The sequence below is a fragment of the Nerophis lumbriciformis genome, linkage group LG02, assembly GCF_033978685.3.
Source record: "Nerophis lumbriciformis linkage group LG02, RoL_Nlum_v2.1, whole genome shotgun sequence".
Lineage (NCBI taxonomy): Eukaryota > Metazoa > Chordata > Actinopteri > Syngnathiformes > Syngnathidae > Nerophis > Nerophis lumbriciformis.
The window spans coordinates 64,592,501-64,615,000 of NC_084549.2; the positions used below are offsets into that span (position 1 = coordinate 64,592,501).

At 33.5% G+C, this 22,500-nt stretch overlaps 1 long non-coding RNA gene across 1 annotated transcript; it reads right to left on the reverse strand.

The window, feature by feature from the left end:
- Window positions 1-16,407: 16,407 nt before the first annotated feature.
- On the reverse strand, window positions 16,408-18,728 carry LOC133614714 (uncharacterized). Its single transcript, XR_009816620.1, has 3 exons — window positions 18,597-18,728; window positions 16,861-16,926; window positions 16,408-16,770 (listed from the first exon to the last, which is right to left on the reverse strand). It is a non-coding gene; the product is annotated as an uncharacterized lncRNA (long non-coding RNA).
- Window positions 18,729-22,500: the final 3,772 nt, after the last annotated feature.

Here is a 22,500-nt window from a genome sequence, read left to right on the forward strand (position 1 = left end):
AAAGTATCAAAAGTAATATTTGAGAGACACTGATAGCACTGAGGTTAACGTAAACAAATGTAGCTTGTCACTGTCACAGCGCCACCTATTGACTGGAGGACTTAAAAAGTGTCCCAAACTCATAAAAAAAAAAAAGAAGCCCATCACGTGTCATCATCGTATTTCTAAAATAAGAATGTTCCCTCTGTCATCTCCTTCAATGAGATTTATCATCCCATAAAATCCACTCCAATGGATTTCAAAGTTACCAGAAGTAGCCGTGCCGCGCACACTTACCACAAGTTTGCAACAACAAGCACACATTTAGCAGCCTGCGCGCCGTCAACACTCGAGAGCGCCCATATTTCACCCCCTAAATGTCCGCAGCTCTTTATCGGGCCAGAATAAACCCCGGCAGCAGGTCTGGGATTAAAGAGAGGAACACATTAATCAGCTGCTAAAATGTCATTTAGCTGCTGCACCCTGGAGCGCTCGCAGACACGCAGCTGGCCGCCTCCAGGGGGCGCTGTCGCCTCCATCTGCTGCTCCATCACCACAGAGGAAGTCCTTTCTTCTCTAAAGTGACACACAGGAAGATGCGTCAAGGTCTGAGTTGTCATATTATGTCATAAAACTGTTGGATTGTCATCATAATAATATTATAGGCACTTATTGAATAAACATATAAACACTTTTTTTTTTTAAATATATATATAAACACTGTTGTTACACAAACCATTATTATATATTTATTATATTATTATAAACATAATTATTAAAACCACTTATTATAAACACACTATTATTATAAACACTTACACTATAACACTATTATGAACCGTTACTAAAAACATTTAATTATGAATACCATCTTATAAACACCATTATTCTAAATGCTATTATTATAAACATTATTATGATGGACATTTATTATAAACATTACTATTATAAACGCCATTATTAATAATACTTTAAAATAAACATTATTATGAACACATTATAAACCCCATTATTATAAACATTTATTATAAACATCGTTTTTATAAACACTATTATTTTAAATACAATTATTATGAACACCATTTTTATAAACACTATTATTTTAAATACAATTATTATGAACATTTATTATGAACACCATTATTATAAACACTAAAAGACTATAAACATGGGACCCATTACCTCCCTGCTTGGCACTCAGCATCAAGGGTTGGAATTGGGGGTTAAATCACCAAAAATGATTCCCGGGCGCGGCACCGCTGCTGCCCACTGCTCCCCTCAACTCCCAGGGGGTGAACACGGGTGATTGGTCAAATGCAGAGAATAATTTCGCCACACCTAGTGTGTGTGTGACAATCGTTGGTACTTTAACTTTAACTTATTATTATAAGTACAATGATTATGAACATTTATTATGAACGCCATTATTATAAATATTATTATTATAAGTACAATTATTATTATAAACACAATTTTTATAAACACTATAATGAGTAAAATTATTACAAACACTATTATTATAAGTACATTTATTATAATCCACAATATAAGAACAATTATTATGAACATGTATTATAAACACTATTATTATAAACACTATTATGAACACCATTACTATAAATACTATAAATATAAACATTATTACTATGAGTACTTATTATAAACCCCATTAATATGAACTACAATATTATAAGTACAATTATTATGAACATTTATTATAAACACCATTAGTATACACACTATTATTGTAAGTACAATTATTATAAGCATTTATTTTAAACACCATTATTATAAACACTATTATTGTAAACACCAATGTTATAAGTACTGTATATGTAAACATTATTATTATGAACACTTATTATGAACCCCATTAATATAAACTACATAATTATATGTACAATTACAATGAACATTTATTATAAACCCCATTTTTATAACACTATTATAAGTACAATTATTATGAACATTTATTATAAACACCATTATTATAAACACTATTATTATAAGTACAATTAACATCTATTATAAACTACATTATTATAAGTACAATTATTATGAACATTTATTATAAACACCATTATTATTAACACTATTATTATAAACACAATTGTTATAAATACTTTAAATGTAAACATTATTATTATGAACACATATTATAAACCCTATTGATATAAACTACATTATGACAACAATTATTATGAACATTTATTATGCACCCCCTTTTTTATAACACTATTATAAGTACAATTATCAAAATGTATTATAAACACTATTATTATAAGTACCATTATTGTAAATACAATTATTATGAACATGTATTATAAACTACCTTAGAAGAACAATTATGAACATTTATTATAAACACCATTATTATAAACACTATTATAAACACCATTGTTATAAATACTGTAAATATACGGTAAACATTATTTTTATGAACAATTATTATTAACCCCATTTTTATTACACTATTATTGTAAATACTGTAATTATAAACAATAATATTATGAACTCTTGTTATAACCCCATTATTATAAACCCCATTATTATAAATCCCATTATTATAAACCCCATTATAAGTACAATTATTATGAACATTTACCATGAACACCGTTATTATTAACACTATAAACACTATTGTAATGAAAACTTTTATTTGAAATACCATTATTATAAATACTTATTTTTAAACACTATTATAATCACCATTATTATAAACACCATTATCATAAACACAAACAATATTATTATAATCCCAATTATTTTAAAAGCATTATTATAAACAACATTAATATAAACACTGTTATTATTATAAAGAGTCTTGTTATCTACACTATTATTATGAACACAAACAATAATATTATACATCTCATTGTGCTTGTCAATTTTCAATATTATCTTTAAGTCAAATACCCCAAGGTTGTATGATGTTTATAACTAATTTTTACACCCATGCTTTTTCTTTGGCTTTTCTTAGGAGCAATCAATTAACACTTTCACACACAAGTTACATGTATGAAGATGTATCTCAGGATATTTTTTATAATGTCCACTGTAGTGACCATCTGATGTCCACTGTAGTGACCTTAGTGTCCACTATAGTGACCATCATAGTGTCCTCTGTAGTGACCACCATTATAATATTCACTGTAGTGACCACCATTATAATGTCCACTGCAGTGACCATTATAATGTCCTCTGTAGTGACCATCATAGTGTCCTCTGTAGTGACCATCATTATAATGTCCACTGTAGTGACCGTCATTATAATATCTACTGTACTGACATCATAATGTCCACTGTAGTGACCGCCATTCTAATGTAGTGACCACCATTATAATGTTCACTGTCGTGACCGCATTATAATGTCCACTGTAGTGACCATCTGATGTCCACTGTAGTGACCTTATTGTCTACTATAGTGACCATCATAGTGTCCTCTGTAGTGACCACCATTATAATATTCACTGTAGTGACCACCATTATAATGTCCACTGCAGTGACCATTATAATGTCCTCTGTAGTGACCATCATAGTGTCCTCTGTAGTGACCATCATTATAATGTCCACTGTAGTGACCGTCATTATAATATCTACTGTACTGACATCATAATGTCCACTGTAGTGACCGCCATTCTAATGTAGTGACCACCATTATAATGTTCACTGTCGTGACCGCATTATAATGTCCATTGTAGTGACCGCCATTCTTATGTCCACTGTAGTGACCATTAAATGTACACTATAGTGACCATCATAATGTTCACTCGAGTGACCATTATAATGTCCACTAGAGTGACCATTATAATGTCCACTGTGGTGACCATCATTATAATGTCTAATGTAGTGACCATCATAATGTCCACTGTAGTGACCATCTGATGTCCACTGTAGTGACCTTAGTGTCCACTATAGTGACCATCATAGTGTCCTCTGTAGTGACCATCATTATAATATCTACTGTACTGACATCATAATGTCCACTGTAGTGACCGCCATTCTAATGTAGTGACCACCATTATAATGTTCACTGTCGTGACCGCCATTATAATGTCCATTGTAGTGACCGCCATTCTTATGTCCACTGTAGTGACCATTAAAATGTACACTGTAGTGACCACCATTATAATGTCCATTATAGTGACTATCATAATGTTCACTGTAGTGACCATTATAATGTCCACTATAGTGACCATCATAATGTTCACTCTAGTGACCATTATAATGTCCACTAGAGTGACATTATAATGTCCACTGTGGTGACCATCATTATAATGTCTAATGTAGTGACCATCATAATGTCCACTGTAGTGACCACCATTATAATGTCTAATGTAGTGACCATTATAATGTCTAATGTAGTGACCATTATAATGTCTATTGTAGTGTCCATTATAATGTCCACTGTAGTGACCATCATTATGTCCACTGTAGTGACCACCATTATAATGTCCACTATGGTGACCATCATGTCAAATGTAGTGACCATCATTGTAATATCTACTGTAGTGACCATTATAATGTCCACTGTAGTGACCACCTTTAAAATGTCCACTATAGTGACCATCAAAATGTCCACTCTAGTGACCATTATAATGTCCACTATAGTGACCATGATAATGTCCACTCTAGTGACCATTATAATGACCACTATAGTGGCCATTATAATGGCCACTATAGTGGCCATTATAATGTCCACTGTAGTGACCGCCATTATAATGTCCACTGTAGTGACCCACATTATAATGTCCACTGTAGTGACCATTATAATGTCCACTGTGGTGACCATCATTATAATGTCTAATGTAGTGACCATCATAATGTCCACTGTAGTGACCACCATTATAATGTCTAATGTAGTGACCATTATAATGTCTAATGTAGTGTCCATTATAATGTCCACTGTAGTGACCATCATTATTATGTCCACTGTAGTGACCATCATTATTATGTCCACTGTAGTGACCACCATTATAATGTCCACTGTGGTGACCATCATGTTGAATGTAGTGACCATCATTATAATATCTACTGTAGTGACCATTATAATGTCCACTGTAGTGACCACCTTTATAATGTCCATTATAGTGACCATCAAAATGTCCACTCTAGTGACCATTATAATGTCCACTATAGTGACCATCATAATGTCCACTCTAGTGACCATTATAATGACCACTATAGTGACCATTATAATGGCCACTATAGTGGCCATTATAATGGCCACTATAGTGGCCATTATAATGTCCACTGTAGTGACCGCCATTATAATGTCCACTGTAGTGACCCACATTATAATGTCCACTGTAGTGACCCACATTATAATGTCCACTGTAGTGACCACCATTATAATGTCTAATGTAGTGACCCGCATTATAATGTCCACTGTTGTGACCATAATAATGTCCACTGTAGTGACCCGCATTGTAATGTCCACTGTAGTGACCATTATAATGTCAACTGTAGTGACCATCATAGTGTCCACTGTGGTGACATCATTATAATGTCCACTGTAGTAACCATTATGTCCACTGTTGTGACCGCCATTATAATATCTACTATAGTGGCCATTATGTCCACTGTAGTGACCATTATGTCCACTGTTGTGACCGCCATTATAATATCTACTATAGTGGCCATTATGTCCACTGTAGTGACCATTATGTCCACTGTTGTGACCACCATTATAATATCTACAGTAGTGGCCATTATGTCCACTGTAGTGACCACCATTATAATGTTCACTGTAGTAACCATTATGTCCACTGTAGTGACCACCATTATAATATCTACTGTAGTGGCCATTATAATGTCCACTGCAGTGATCTTAGTGTTCACTATAGAGACCATTATGATGTCCACTGTAGTGACCATTATAATGTCCACTGTAGTGACCACCATTATAATAGTGACCACTGAAAAGTCCATGAAAGCGTCATTATTAAAATCATGTGTCATGTTTTCTGTGTTAACCTTGTTTTTAATAACCCTAACCCTAACCTGACTACAAAAACTGACGTCTGCATGGCGGCTGCAGCTTGACCCTGTAACAGACTCCATCCTTCCCTGAGGAAATGTCTCCAAGCGTTGCGTCTTTTGACCTTGGAGCGTCCGCCGCATTATTGTTATCACCCTGCGCTATTTATTAAACGTTGCGCCGTGTTTGTCCTTATAGCCGTGATGTCCTTATATGGTCATTTCCTCTATCGCCCCGCCGCACATGTAAGCGACAACATGTCTGTAGCCGTGATGCACATAATGAGGAATGTTGATTACGGTCCAATCTGCGCGGACGTGTCACGGAAATAATCCACACATGGCTGATATAGTGGATGTTCCCGTCACGTGTGATGTGGCCTTATGCAAATGTGCGCCTTATCGGGGATGGGGAGTGCATCACGTCCACCTCAGAGGACAAATAAACGGCGGCGATATTCTTTTGATAGTTTAAGGTTGATCCAATGACAATGAGCCGGCAGTAAAGAGTATCAGTGTTGGCCCACACAGATGAACAGGCTGCACTTTATTGCCGCTCATTTGAAACACAATCTACTCTTTCATGTGTGTGTGTGTGTGTGTGTGTGTGTGTGTGTTCACGTCTCACACACACACACATTGAATGTGAGGGTGTATTGCCCCAATAAAAGTGGTGAAGTGGGGGAAATTGGTGGCTGTGCGGTTCAAGTTTCAGACTTGGACTCGTCTGCTGCTTCTGAGGCACACACACACACACACACAAAACACACACACACACACACACACACACACACACACACACACACACACACACACACACACACACACACACACACACACACACACAAACACATTCTTGTATTTGTTACCTTCTTGAGACCTCTGAAAAATGCCTACCTCTTTAGGACCACCCTCATTTTGATAGATTTCACCACCACGGGTGCAAAATCAACAAAAAAATCCTGACTTTGGAGCAATGTTCACGAACTCTAGTATTTGGCTCTCTATTAGATGCAATGGTTTTCTGTATTGAGACCATGATTTATGTCCTAACTTGTTCACACCTTCTCATATGGAAGGTACTTTTCTTTGTTGTTGATGTCTCAAGAAGGGTAGAAATACAAGAACACACACACACACACACACACACACACACACACACACACACACACACACACACACACACACACACACACACATTATTGTTTTTGTTACCTTCTTGAGACCTCTGAAAAATGCCTACCTCTTTAGGACCACCCTCATTTTGATAGATTTCACCACCATGGGTGCAAATGAGATCTCTATTTATTTTTATTTTTTTTGTAATGTGCTTAAGGCCGATGACAAACGAGTCAATGTTTACTTTTGGATGCACGTTAAATCAACAAAAAAAATCCTGACTTTGGAGCAATGTTCACGGACTCTAGTATTTGGTCCTCTATTACAGTGATTCTCAACCTTTTTTCAGTGATCTACCCCCTGTGAAATTGTTTTTAATTCAAGTACCCCCTGATCAGAGCAAAGCATTTTTGGTTGAAAAAAAGAGATAAAGAAGTAAAATACAGCACTATGTCATCAGTTTCTGATGTATTAAATTGTATAACAGTGCAAAATATTGCTCATTTGTAGTGGTCTTTCTTGAACTATTTGGAAAAAAAATTGGTTTTTATTTATATTTATAAAGATTTTTTTAATCGTTGCTATTTTTAGAATATTAAAAAAAATCTCACGTACCCCTTGGCATACCTTAAAGTACCCCCAGGGGTACACGTACCCCCATTTGAGAACCACTACTCTATTAGATGCAATGGTTTTCTGTATTGGGACTATGATTTATGTCCTAACTTGTTCACACCTCCTCATATGGAAGGTACTTTTCCTTGTTGATGTCTCAAGAAGAGTAGAAACACAAGAACACACACACATTCTTGTATTTGTTACCTTCTTGAGACTTGAGAAAAATGCCTACCTCTTTAGGACCACCCTCATTTTGATAGATTTCACCACCACGGGTGCAAATGAGATCTCTATTTTTTTATTTTTTTTGTAATGTGCTTAAGGCCGATGACAAACGAGTCAATGTTTGCTTTTGGATGCACATTAAATCAACAAAAAACTCCTGACTTTGGAGCAATGTTCACGGACTCTAGTATTTGGTCCTCTATTAGATGCAATGGTTTTCTGTATTGAGACCATGATTTATGTCCTAACTTGCTCACACCTCCTCATATGGAAGGTACTTTTCCTTGTTCATGTCTCAAGAAGGGTAGAACACACACACACACACACAACACATTCTTGTATTTGTTACCTTCTTGAGACCTCTGAAAAATGCCTACCTCTTTAGGACCACCCTCATTTTGATAGATTTTAACACCACGGGTGCAAATGAGATCTCTATTTTTTTTTTTTTTTGTAATGTGCTTAAGGCCGATGACAAACGAGTCAATGTTTACTTTTGGATGCACATTAATTCAACAAAAAAAATCCTGACTTTGGAGCAATGTTCACGAACTCTAGTATTTGGCTCTCTATTAGATGCAATGGTTTTCTGTATTGGGACCATGATTTATGTCCTAACTTGTTCACACCTCCTCATATGGAAGGTACTTTTCCTTGTTCGTGTCTCAAGAAGGGTAGAAATACAAGAACACACACACACACACACACACACACACACACACACACACACACACACACACACACACACACACACACACACACACACACACACACACATTCTTGTTTTTGTTACCTTCTTGAGACATGAGAAAAATGCTTACCTCTTTAGGACCACCCTCATTTTGATAGATTTCACCATCACGGGTGCAAATGAGATCTCTATTTTTGTTTATTTTTTGTAATGTGCTTAAGGCCAATGACAACGAGTCAATGTTTACTTTTGGATGCACATTAAATCAACAAAAAAAAATCCTGACTTTGGAGCAATGTTCACAGACTCTAGTATTTGGCTCTCTATTAGATGCAATGGTTTTCTGTATTGAGACCATGATTTATGTCCTAACTTGTTCACACCTCCTCATATGGAAGGTACTTTTCCTTGTTGATGTCTCAAGAAGGGTAAAAATACAAGAACACATACACACACACACACACACACACACACATTCTTGTATTTGTTACCTTCTTGATACCTCTGAAAAATGCCTACCTCTTTAGGACCACCCTCATTTTGATAGATTTCACCACCACGGGTGCAAATGAGATCTCTATTTTTTTATTTTTTTTGTAATGTGCTTCAGGCCGATGACAAATGAGTCAATGTTTACTTTTGGATGCACGTTAAATCAACAAAAAAAATCCTGACTTTGGAGCAATGTTCACGGACTCTAGTATTTGGTCCTCTATTAGATGCAATGGTTTTCTGTATTGGGACCATGATTTATGTCCTAACTTGTTCACACCTCCTCATATGGAAGGTACTTTTCCTTGTTGATGTCTCAAGAAGGGTAACAATACAAGAACACATACACACACACACACACACACATTCTTGTATTTGTTACCTTCTTGATACCTCTGAAAAATGCCTACCTCTTTAGGACCACCCTCATTTTGATAGATTTCACCACCACGGGTGCAAATGAGATCTCTATTTTTTTATTTTTTTTGTAATGTGCTTCAGGCCGATGACAAACGAGTCAATGTTTACTTTTGAATGCACGTTAAATCAACAAAAAAATCCTGACTTTGGAAAAATGTTCACGGACTCTAGTATTTGGTCCTCTATTAGATGCAATGGTTTTCTGTATTGGGACCATGATTTATGTCCTAACTTGTTCACACCTCCTCATATGGAAGGTACTTTTCCTTGTTGATGTCTCAAGAAGGGTAAAAATACAAGAACACATACACACACACACACACACACACACACACACACACACACACACACACACACACACACACACACACACACACACACATTCTTGTATTTGTTACCTTCTTGATACCTCTGAAAAATGCTTACCTCTTTAGGACCACCCTCATTTTGATAGATTTCACCATCACGGGTGCAAATGAGATCTCTATTTTTGTTTATTTTTTGTAATGTGCTTAAGGCCAATGACAACGAGTCAATGTTTACTTTTGGATGCACATTAAATCAACAAAAAAAAATCCTGACTTTGGAGCAATGTTCACAGACTCTAGTATTTGTCTCTCTATTAGATGCAATGGTTTTCTGTATTGAGACCATGATTTATGTCCTAACTTGTTCACACCTCCTCATATGGAAGGTACTTTTCCTTGTTGATGTCTCAAGAAGGGTAAAAATACAAGAACACACACACACACACACACACACATTCTTGTATTTGTTACCTTCTTGATACCTCTGAAAAATGCCTACCTCTTTAGGACCACCCTCATTTTGATAGATTTCACCACCACGGGTGCAAATGAGATCTCTATTTTTTTAATTTTTTTTGTAATGTGCTTCAGGCCGATGACAAACGAGTCAATGTTTACTTTTGAATGCACGTTAAATCAACAAAAAAATCCTGACTTTGGAAAAATGTTCACGGACTCTAGTATTTGGTCCTCTATTAGATGCAATGGTTTTCTGTATTGGGACCATGATTTACGTCCTAACTTGTTCACACCTCCTCATATGGAAGGTACTTTTCCTTGTTGATGTCTCAAGAAGGGTAGAAATACAAGAACACACACACACACACACACACATACACACACATTCTTGTATTTGTTACCTTCTTAAGACCTGAGAAAAATGCCTACCTCTTTAGGACCACCTTCATTTTGATAGATTTCACCACCATGGGTGCAAAGGAGATCTCTATTTTTTGTTTTTTTTGTAATGTGCTTAAGGCTGATGACCAACGAGTCAATGTTTACTTTTGGATGCACATTAAATCAACAAAAAAAAATCCTGACTTTGGAGCAATGTTCACAGACTCTAGTATTTGGTCCTCTATTAGATGCAACGGTTTTCCGTATTGGGACCATGATTTATGTCCTAACTTGTGGACTTGCAGGAAGTCTTAACAGTGGTGTCAAAAAAAAAAAGAAAGAAGGAATTATCAGATCAATCGCGATTCTTATTTGTAACGATTGTTTTTTTGTTTTTTTTAAATCGAATTTTTTTTTTAAATCTTTTTTTCACTCTATTAAATATTGATTTTAATGTATTTTATTTTATTTATTCATTTATTTTTTTTGTATGTCTTGTCCTGCCACTCAGGTATTTGACTTTATTAAATATCGATTTTTAGTTAATTTCATTGTATCTATTTATATATGTTTTAATATGTCCTGTCCAGCCACTCAGGTATTTGACTCTATTAAATATCGATTTTTAATGTATTTAATTTATTATAAATGTTTTTGTATCTGTCCTGTCCAGCCACTGAAGTATTTAACTCTATTAAATATAAATTTTAAATTTGTTTAATTTATTATTATTTTTTTTTTTATCTGTCCTGTCCAGCCACTTAGGTATTTGACTCTATTAAATATCGATTTTTAATTTATTTTATTTTATTCATTTATCATGTTTGTTATCTGTCCTGTCCAGCCACTCAGGTATTTGACTTTATTAAATATCATTTTTAATTTTTAATTTATTCATTTATGTATATAATATTTTGAGTTTTCCTGAGGGAACTCTCCTGAAGGAATCAATAAAGTACTATCTATCTATCTATCTATCTATCTATCTATCTATCTATCTATCTATCTATCTATCTATCTATCTATCTATCTATCCATCTATCTTTTATCTGTCCTGTCCAGCCACTCAGGTATTTGACTTTATTAAATATTGATTTTTAATTTATTTTATTTTATTCATTTATTATTTTTTTTATCTATCCTGTCCAGCCACTCAGGTATTTGACTTTATTAAATATACATTTTTAATTTATTTATTTTATTTATTTATTTATATATTTTTTTTTATCTGTCCTGTCCAGCCACTCAGGTATTTGACTCTATTAAATATCGATTATATATATATATATATATATATATATATATATATATATACATATACATATATATATATATATATATATATATATATATATATACATATATATATATATACATATATATATATATATATATATATATATATATATATATATATATATATATATATATATATAATCGATATTTAATAGAGTCAAATACCTGAGTGGCTGGACAGGACAGATAAAAAAAAATATATAAATAAATAAATAAAATAAATAAATTAAAAATGTATATTTAATAAAGTCAAATACCTGAGTGGCTGGACAGGATAGATAAAAAAAATAACTCAGGTATTTGACTCTATTAAATATCGATTATATATATATATATATATATATATATATATATATATATATATATATATATATATATATATATATATATATATATATATATATATATATATATATATATATATATATATATATACATATACATATATATATATATATATATATATATATATATATATATATATATATATATATATATATATATATAATCGATATTTAATAGAGTCAAATACCTGAGTGGCTGGACAGGACAGATAAAAAAATACATATACATATACAGTATATATACATATATATATATATATATGTATATATATATACATATACACATACATATATATGTACATATATATATGTACATATATATATATATATATGTATACATATATATATATATATATGCATATATATATGTATGTATATATATATGTATGTATATATGTATGCATATATGTGTATGTATATTTATATATATATATGTATGTATATATATGTATGTATATATGTATGCATATATGTGTATGTATATGTATATATGTATGTATATATACAAATATATGTATATATTCATATATATGTATATATATAGATATAAATGTATGTATCTTTATATGCATATACTGTATATATATGTATGTAAATATACATATATGTATATATACATACATATATGTATATATACATACATACATATATATATATATATACATATACATATAATTATATAGATATATGTGTGTGTGTATATATATATATAGAATCTATTTATATTATTTATATATAATATATATAATATATTATATATATTATATTATTTTTTATTATTCTTGTCTATTGTGAGCGAACTGTGGTGCATCAATAGAGTACTCTCTATTCTATTCTATTCTATTATATATATATATATATATATATATATATATATATATATATATATATATATATATATATATATATATATATATATATATATATATATATATGTATGTGTGCATACATACATATATACATGACTGTCTAGCAAGATAAAATATGTACACATTGATAACATGATGATGATGTTAAATGTTTGCTTGGACAGATTTGTATTAATATCGATTAAAAATTAATATTTCATGGAGATTAAATGAGTCCACAGCAGCCCGGTGCTTAATCTGATTAAAAATGTTACAGCACAATGTGTGAGATATTACACTAATTTGTCAGCTCTATGGCACAAAGCTAACATGTGTTGAGATAATTGAACACACATTGGCCTAAATGACATCTTTATTGTACAAAATGTTGCAAAGTAGATTTTTTTTCCTGAGGCCCTTAAAGTTTGGTCAGCTAACCGTTAAAGCAGATTATGTGGAAATGTACCTTTTATTGAACCCAATTACATGACAACACAGGGTTGTATTATTTGATACATTTTTATTAAATCATTATTGTTTAATGTTATTATTCGTCATATTATTTTTACACTATTTTAAATTATTATTTAAAAAATCAATGCAGAAGTCGCGTACTTGCGGTCCCACTGATGCATACGCCAGATGCCAGGTGTGCAGAGTTGACAAAGGTTTTAATGATTATTTTTCACAAGCTCTTCAGACAGAAACGTTCTTTCCGGACTTTGCAGTCTCTCCAATACTCCTCTCCCTCCTGCACTCGGCCGCTCACTGTTAAAGACAACAGATGATTAGATTAACACGTACCACCTGTGAAATGGAATCACCTGCCAGCCGTGTCTCGCCGTCAGCACATGCCCCGCTCCTATCCGATGGTGCTCGTCCTCAGCGCCGTAGACAGCGGCGGTGACCTTTGCTCCTGCATGCGCGCTGGCCACATCTCCCTCCACAATCTACTTTTTCAAATATGTCTGCTTGAAAAATGTACACAGTAAACCCATTTCATGTCATTTTTCTATAATAATACGCTCAAATAATCCACTTTGTTCTTTGGAGTTCAAATATTTTCCTTTGGAAAATCGAAATGATCTGTTCCAGGGTGAAACTGTCCTCATTTTATAAACAACATTTTGTGTTACAGGTCAGCCTTGCATTTTTAAGTTCTCATGCAGGCGTAAAAAGAAGCTTTGAAACATAAACATATAGTGCAATTATAAGCTAAAAACATGAGAACACAAGTTTTTTTTTATTTTATTAGTATTATTATTTTAAAAAACAACTTTTTCAAATATATTTGCATGAAAAATGCACACCGAGGACCAATGTGATGTCATTATCTATAATAATACCCTCGTATAATCCACTTTGCTCTTTGAAATTCAAAATATTTTCCTTTGGAAAATCAAATGATCAGTTCCAGGGTCAAACTATCCCCATTGTACAGGTCAGCCTTGCATTTTTAAGTTCTCAAACAGGCTTAAAAATAATCTTTAAAACGTAGACAAAGTAAAACTTGATGGCTGCTTTTTCTTCTTCTTCTTATATGATCTTTGTCTCTTAACACGCAACATGTGCGGCCGACAGCAGCAAACAAGCAGCGACGTCCACACAAACACCATCAACACATGCAAGGAGGAACATTCCCCAAATGTTAAAAAGTAGGCTGCAATTATATCAATCAAAAACAAATGCAAAAGAAAAATGCTGCAAATGCCCAAAAAAAAACAACAACAAAAAAAAAAAAACGCACAAATGGGGGGGGGGGAAATACCTCAAATTTATTAGCTATGTACAAACCCAAAAACCAGTGAAGTTGGCACGTAAATGGTAAATAAAAACAGAATACAATGATTTGCAAATCCTTTTCAACTTCTTTTCAATTGAATAGACTGCAAAGACAAGATATTTAACGTTCGAACAGGAAAACTTTATTTTTTTTGCAAATATTGGCTCATTTGGAATTTGATGCCTGCAACATGTTTAAAAAAAGCTGGCATAAGTGGCAAAAAAGACTGAGAAAGTTGAGGAATGCTCATCAGACACTTATTTGGAACATCCCACAGGTGAACAGGCTGATTGGGAACAGGTGGGTGCCATGATTGGATATAAAAGCAGCTTCCATGAAATGCTCAGTCATTCACAAACAAGGATGGGGCGAGGGTCACCACTTTGTCAACAAATGCGTGAGCAAATTGTTGAAGAACAACATTTCTCAACCAGCTATTGCAAGGAATTTAGGGATTTCACTATCTATGCTCCGTATTATCATCAAAAGAATCTGGAGACATCACTGCACGCAAGCAGCTAAGCCCGTGACCTTCGATCTCTCAGGCGGTACTGCATCAAAAACCGACATCAGTGTGTAAAGGATATCACCACATGGGCTCAGGAACACTTCAGAAATCCACTGTCAGTAACTACAGTTTGTCGCTACATCTGTAAGTGCAAGTTAAAACTCTACCATGCAAAGCCAAAGCCATTTATCAACAACACCCAGAAATGCTGCCGGCTTCGCTGGGCCCGAGCTCATCTAAGATGGACTGATACAAAGTGGAAAAGTGTTCTGTGGTCTGACGAGTCCACATTTCAAATTGTTTTTGGAAACTGTGGACGTTGTGTCCTCTGGAACAAAGAGGAAAAGAACCATCCGGATTGTTCTAGGCGCAAAGTTCAAAAGCATGAGGCATGGGTAACTTACATAACTGTGAAGGCACCATTAATGCTGAAAGGTACATACAGATTTTGGCGCAACATATGTTGCCATCAAAGCAACGTTACCATGGACGCCCCTGCTTATTTCAGCAAATCAATGCCAAGCCACATGTTACAACAACGTGGCTTCATAGTAAAAGAGTGCGGGTACTAGACTGGCCTGCCTGTAGTCTAGAACTGTCTCCCATTGACAATGTGTGGCGCATTATGAAGCCTAAAATACCACAACGGAGACCCCCGGACTGTTGAACAACTTAAGCTGTACATCAAGCAAGAATGGGAAAGAATTCCACCTGAAAAGCTTCAAAAATTGGCCTCCTTAGTTCCAAAACGTTTACTAAATGTTGTTAAAAGGAAAGGCCATGTAACACAGTGGTAAATAATCCCATGTGACAACTTTTTTGCAAAAAAAAAAGTAAGTTTCTCAGTGTGAACATTAAATATCTTGTCTTTGCAGTCTATTCAATTGAATATAAGTTGAAAAGGATTCGCAAATCATTGTATTCCGTTTTTATTTACGAATTACACAACATGCCAACTTCACTGGTTTTGTAATATTTTACAGTATTTTAAAGCAACCATGTCATTTATACAGCCAGTTTTTAACAAAGACTCAAAGAAAAGAAAAGAAAAAAATCAGCCTATGGCTTCATTTTGTTTTGTGAACTTGCAGTATTTCTCTCATGCAGTTGTTTTTTCCCTGCATGCATGTGATTGCAGAATTTTTCAGTTGTATTACTCGGTGTGTGCGTTTCGGACCACTTCTGTGTGTGGAGCATTTGCTCATTCGTCTGTTTTTGACCAAAAGTTCCTGCTGTGATGCTGCAGCGACGTCATGACAACGCTTTAAAGATGTCACTCCAAAATGGTGACCTCAGCATCTGACTGGCGAGACCGTGCGGCTGCAAAGGAATGAGCTTAATTAATAACATACAAACGCCTGAGTCGTCATTTTTTCCGTGAGAGAGTGATGTTGGAGTGGAGTGGAGTACCGCACTCGCGCCTTCATGAGATTCTTCGCCTTCGTCCTTCTGTTCTGGAACCAGATCTTCACCTGCCTGCAGCCACACAAAACACGACACATTTGGATGAGCGATGCACTCAAACACAAATGTTATTATTATTTCTTGTTTTTAAAGCACAGTTTCAGCCGCAATAATCTGCAGGTTGATGTCTAATTTTTTGCCATGGTGATTGGTAGCGATGCTAGGAAAAAAATGGATTCTAAATCCATTGATCATTTTCAATAATCAATTAAGAATTTATTTTTTTACAAATGTGTTTTAATAAAAATAATTTTCTGTACTTATTATTTGTTGTATTCTATTTTTATTTTCATTTTTATTTTATTTTTTAATTTTATTTATTTTAATTTCAATTTTAGGTTTTATTTAAATTTGATATTTTACGTGTACTTGTTATTTTTAATTTTGTTTTTGTTTTTTTTCATCTGCACAGCACTCTGTGGCTGCATAGTGGCTATTTTGTAATTTTGCTATATAAATAAATTAAGTCATTTGTATTTATTTTAATTTAATTTTTGCTTTTACTTTGATTATTATTATTATTATTTTTTTGTATTTATTTGAATTTATTTTTAATCAGTACAGCCCTCTGTGGCAGTAGTGGCTCTTTTAAAATTGTGCTATAAAAATACAGTAAATTAATTAATTTGGTATTTATGCTTTTATCTATTTTATTTAAATTTTAAATTTTATTTTAATTTTATCTTTTGATTTGATTTTTAATTGTATTTTTTACTTTTACTCTCAGTAGTTTATTGTTGTTGTTTTTGTTTCTTTAATTTATTCTGTACAGCCCTCTTTGGCAGTAGTGGCTGTTTCAAAATTGTGCTTTATAAACACAGTAAATTAATTCATTTTGTATTTACTTTCTTATCTATTTTATTTAAATTTTAACTTGTATTTTATTATCTTTTTATTTTACTTTTTATTTTATTATTTTTTACTTTTACTGACATTTGTGTTTTTGTTTCTTTATTTTAATCTGTACAGCCCTCTTTGGCAGTGGTGGCTGTTTTAAAATTGTGCTATTTAAATAAATTCTTTTTTTTTTAATCTATTTTATTTTTGTATGAATTTTAGGTTTTATTTTAATTGTATCTTTTGATTTTTGTTTGAATTTTTATTTTTGCTTTTGTTTTTTATTTGTTATTTTTTTGTTATTTTTTTATTATTATTATTATTTATTTATTTATTTATTTATTTTAGTCTGTATAGCACTCTGTTGCAATATGTTTTAAAAATGTGCCATATAAATTAATATATGTTTAGTCTTTTTACTTGCTGCACGGTTACGTCATTTACCAGCAGCCAGGCATAGCTTTTCTAGCGTGTAAACTGAAATGAACAGGTTTTCTTTTTAAACCAAATAATATTTTTGCAAGAATCTATTTGAATCGATTCTGAATTGACGTGTCACCCCAAGAAAAAGCTTTTTTGCATTTTTTCAATTTACAATAATTCAGTGTAAAAACACCTTATAGGTCAAATTCCTTTTTTTAAACTGTAAAATCTACAGGGTTTATGTGACCATCATGCGTGTTTTTCCCTGCAGCCTGCGTGGAGATGTGACGTGTCAGCAGTATAACAAGATGATGCACGAGGTCAGGCTGCTCTGCTGCTTCCTGTGAGTGCAGCATTACACGTGTTGTCTTGTGTCACGCACACGCACACGCACACCCACGCGCGCGCATGCGCACACGCACCGGTCAGTGAGGTGCAGGAGACGAGACAGCTGCATGCGTCTCTGCTTGTTGACGTAAACGTTGAGCCGGAATTCGTTCTCCAACTCTCGGATCTGCTGCTTGGAGTGAGGGCGACGTTTCTTGCGTCTTCCTGCATGTTGAAAAATTCACGTCAGTTGTTGCGTCACGGCTGCACAATTACATCAAAAACCTTGCTTTTTGTAATTGTCATATTTTAAAAGTGTGTGGTTTCTGCTTTATAACATTGATATTAAATACTATGCTGAAATAATGCATATGTATATATATATATATGTATATATATACATTTGAATGTATAAATACATATATACATTTGTATGTACATATACATATAAACATACATATACATTTGTATTTATATATACATAAAACATATATATACATTTGTATGTATGTATACATATAAGCATACATATATACATATACATTTGTATTTATATATACATAAAAAAAATATATACACATTTGAATGTATATATACATATATACATTTGTATGTATATATACATATACACATACATATATATACATACATATACATTTGTATGTATGTACATAAACATACATTTTACATATATACCTTTATAAGCATACATATATACATATACATTTGTGTGTATATATACATATAAATCTACATATATACATTTGTATGTGTATATACATATGAATATACATATATACCTTTGTATGTATATATACATATAAACCTACATATATACATTTGTATGTGTATATACATATGAATATACATATATATACATTTGTATGTATATATACATATAAACATACATATATACATTTGTATGTATATATATACATATACACATGTGTATGTATATATACATATAAACATACATATATACATTTGTATGTATATATACATATAAACTTACATATACATTTGTATGTATATATACATATAAACATTCCTATATACATATGTATATATACATATAAACATACATATATACATTTGTATGTATATATACATATAAACATACATATATACATTTGTATGTATATATACATATAAACATACATATATATACACATATATTCATATATCACACATTTGAAAATATAAATTGTCCTCGTTTAACTTAATACAATATTATAAAATTATTATTTTAATAGTTTTACCTTGAGTAAATAATTTCCCCAAATTTATTTGAATAAAACTTTTGATTTTTAACAACAAATTAGTGTATTTTATAATTGCCGTGGTGACCCATCTTTATTACTAAAGTAAGTATTGCAAACAAATTAAAAAAAATGACTTGGTCTTTTTTTTAACAAAAATAAATGTATTATTTAAATAATTTATTCCTTCCACTCACTAGGGCCGCAACCGAACCCTCCCGTGGTTCTGCTGCATGAACTAGCCTCCCCCTGGTCCTCATTCCCGGCCTCGGTGTACTCGCACCCCGGCCTGACCCGGCTGCTCTCCCCGCTGTCCCCCTTCGTCCACTCGGCTGCACTCCGCCGCTTTTCTCGCTGTCTGCCCGGCGCCGCCTCGCCTTCTTCCCGGGGGAGGAGGAGACGAGAGCCCGGGTTGTGCATCGCGCTTCTCTCCGGTACCGGTACCTCACAGGGGTCGAGATGCAGACCCGGTTCCTCATGCAAGCCGCCGACGCCGGTTCTTCCATGCGTAAAACACATCGGATCAGCCGGGGTCATGGACTCCGGGAAGAGGCCTGCATGCTGGCGGTACAAATCTCCCGGCAAGTGGACGCAAGGTGGCGGCTGCGGGGTGATGGAACTCCCCGCCTGGTACAAAGTCCACCTCTCCCGGGGAAGGGGATGCTGCTCTGGGTAGCGCAGGCCCCGGTACCCGCACAGCCCCGCGTCGCGCTCCCACAAACTCGAACCGTTCTCCGTTAGAAAGGAGGTCATGGCGGAGCACGAATCAGACGGCGGAGCATCACAGAAATACATCGTTATATGAATTAATATGATATATTTAAAGTATAAACATACTGGAAATAATTTGTCAAATTTGAAATAAATATTGACGATTTTGAACTTGAGTCTGCCCACATTTGGTCTGCAGAGTGCAATCAAATAAATGCACTGCAGTCTTTTTCTCTTTGACAATCCAGACTTGGTTTTTTTTTTTCAACTTTATGCCAAAGAGAAAAACATTCCATCTTTTTAGTGCGCCATAAAACTCACAGCGAGACATCATGGCACACAGTCCGCACCAAGAGGACTCTTCCCGGCTTGGACCCCATGGAACCAACTTCAACGTCCATGAGGCCGAGGGCCCCCAAACGGATGCAAGGGGGGCAGGGGGGGGTAGGGGGGGCTTGTTACTTCAGGGGTGTCCAAAATATGGCCCCGGGGCCATTTATGACCATCGGCTCGAGAGTTTGGTCGAAATAAAAAAATAAACATTTAAAAAAAAAGAAAAAGCGGTTATATTGTAAGAAAAAAGAAGCAAAATGATGTTATTTAATGAGAAAAAACTGAAATGTTGGTACAAAAACCTTGGATAATTTGGGGGCCCGAAGCGGAATTTTATTCGGAGCCACCCTCACTTATTCATGTGAAACGATTTGTATACTTTATACATTTAAAACTGAATTATGATGCATGTTTTGTTCCAAAACGAACACTGTAAGATAAAAAAAAATGCAGATTTTACAGCAAAAAAAATAAAGAAAAACGCAGCCCAGTCTCGAAAATGTTACTGTAAAATTTACACTGTCAAACTGTACCGCTGTTATTTTTACAGGAAAATACTGGCGACTGAGCTGACTTTTTTTTTCCGACCGTTTAATCAGTTTTTTTTGTTACTTTTGTTGTTGTGCAATACTAAGATATACAAATAAAACCGTATATGGTGTCGTTAATTGCTGTAGTTCTTTTGAATGTTATATTAATATAATATTTTTTTTTATACAATCTACTATAAATAAATACACATTGATCCAACACACGTAACTTGCAAGTTAAAAAATAAATAAATAAAATAAAATAAAAATATGAAAAAATAAATAAATATATATATATATACAGTATATACTGTACAGGCCAAATGTTTGGACACGCCTTTTCATTCACAACACAACTGATGGTCCCAACTCCATTGATAAAGCAAGGAATTCCACTCATCAACCCTGATAAGGCACACCTGTGAAGTGAAAACCATTTTGAAGCTCATCGAGAGAATGCCAAGACTGTGCAAAGCAGTGATCGGAGAAAATGGTGGCTATTTTGAAGAAACTAGAATACAAAGCATGTTTTCAGTTATTTCACCTTTTTTTGTTAAGTACATAACTCCAATTATTCATAGTTTTGAGGCCTTCAGTGAAATTAAATAGTCATGAAAATAAAGAAAACCCATTGAATGAGAGAGTGTGTCCAATATTTTGGCCTGTACTGTATATATATATATATATATATAATCAAAAAAAATCTCCTGATGATTGAGGGAAACCCCCCCCCCCCTCATGAAACAGGCCTGTAGAGATGAAATAGTCTTGTGATTTTTTTCCCCACACATACATATATATATATATATATATATATATATATATATATATATATATATATATATATATATATATATATATATATGTACATTATATGACCATATGGATGGATGGATGGATATATGTGTATATTCTGTATATATATATATATATATATATATATATATATATATATATATATATATATATATATACATATATGTACGACTGCTTCACTCGACCAGCGCGAATGCTGCCATCATATTCTTATCAGTGACAGAGCAGGAAGGAGTTAGAACACATTTCATGATAAAGCGCCCTGTCATTCAGTAATTGACATTTTACAAGCATTTCTTCACGCAAAATGGGGCCCCCTGACACGGATCGCAGGGCCCTACACACAGCGC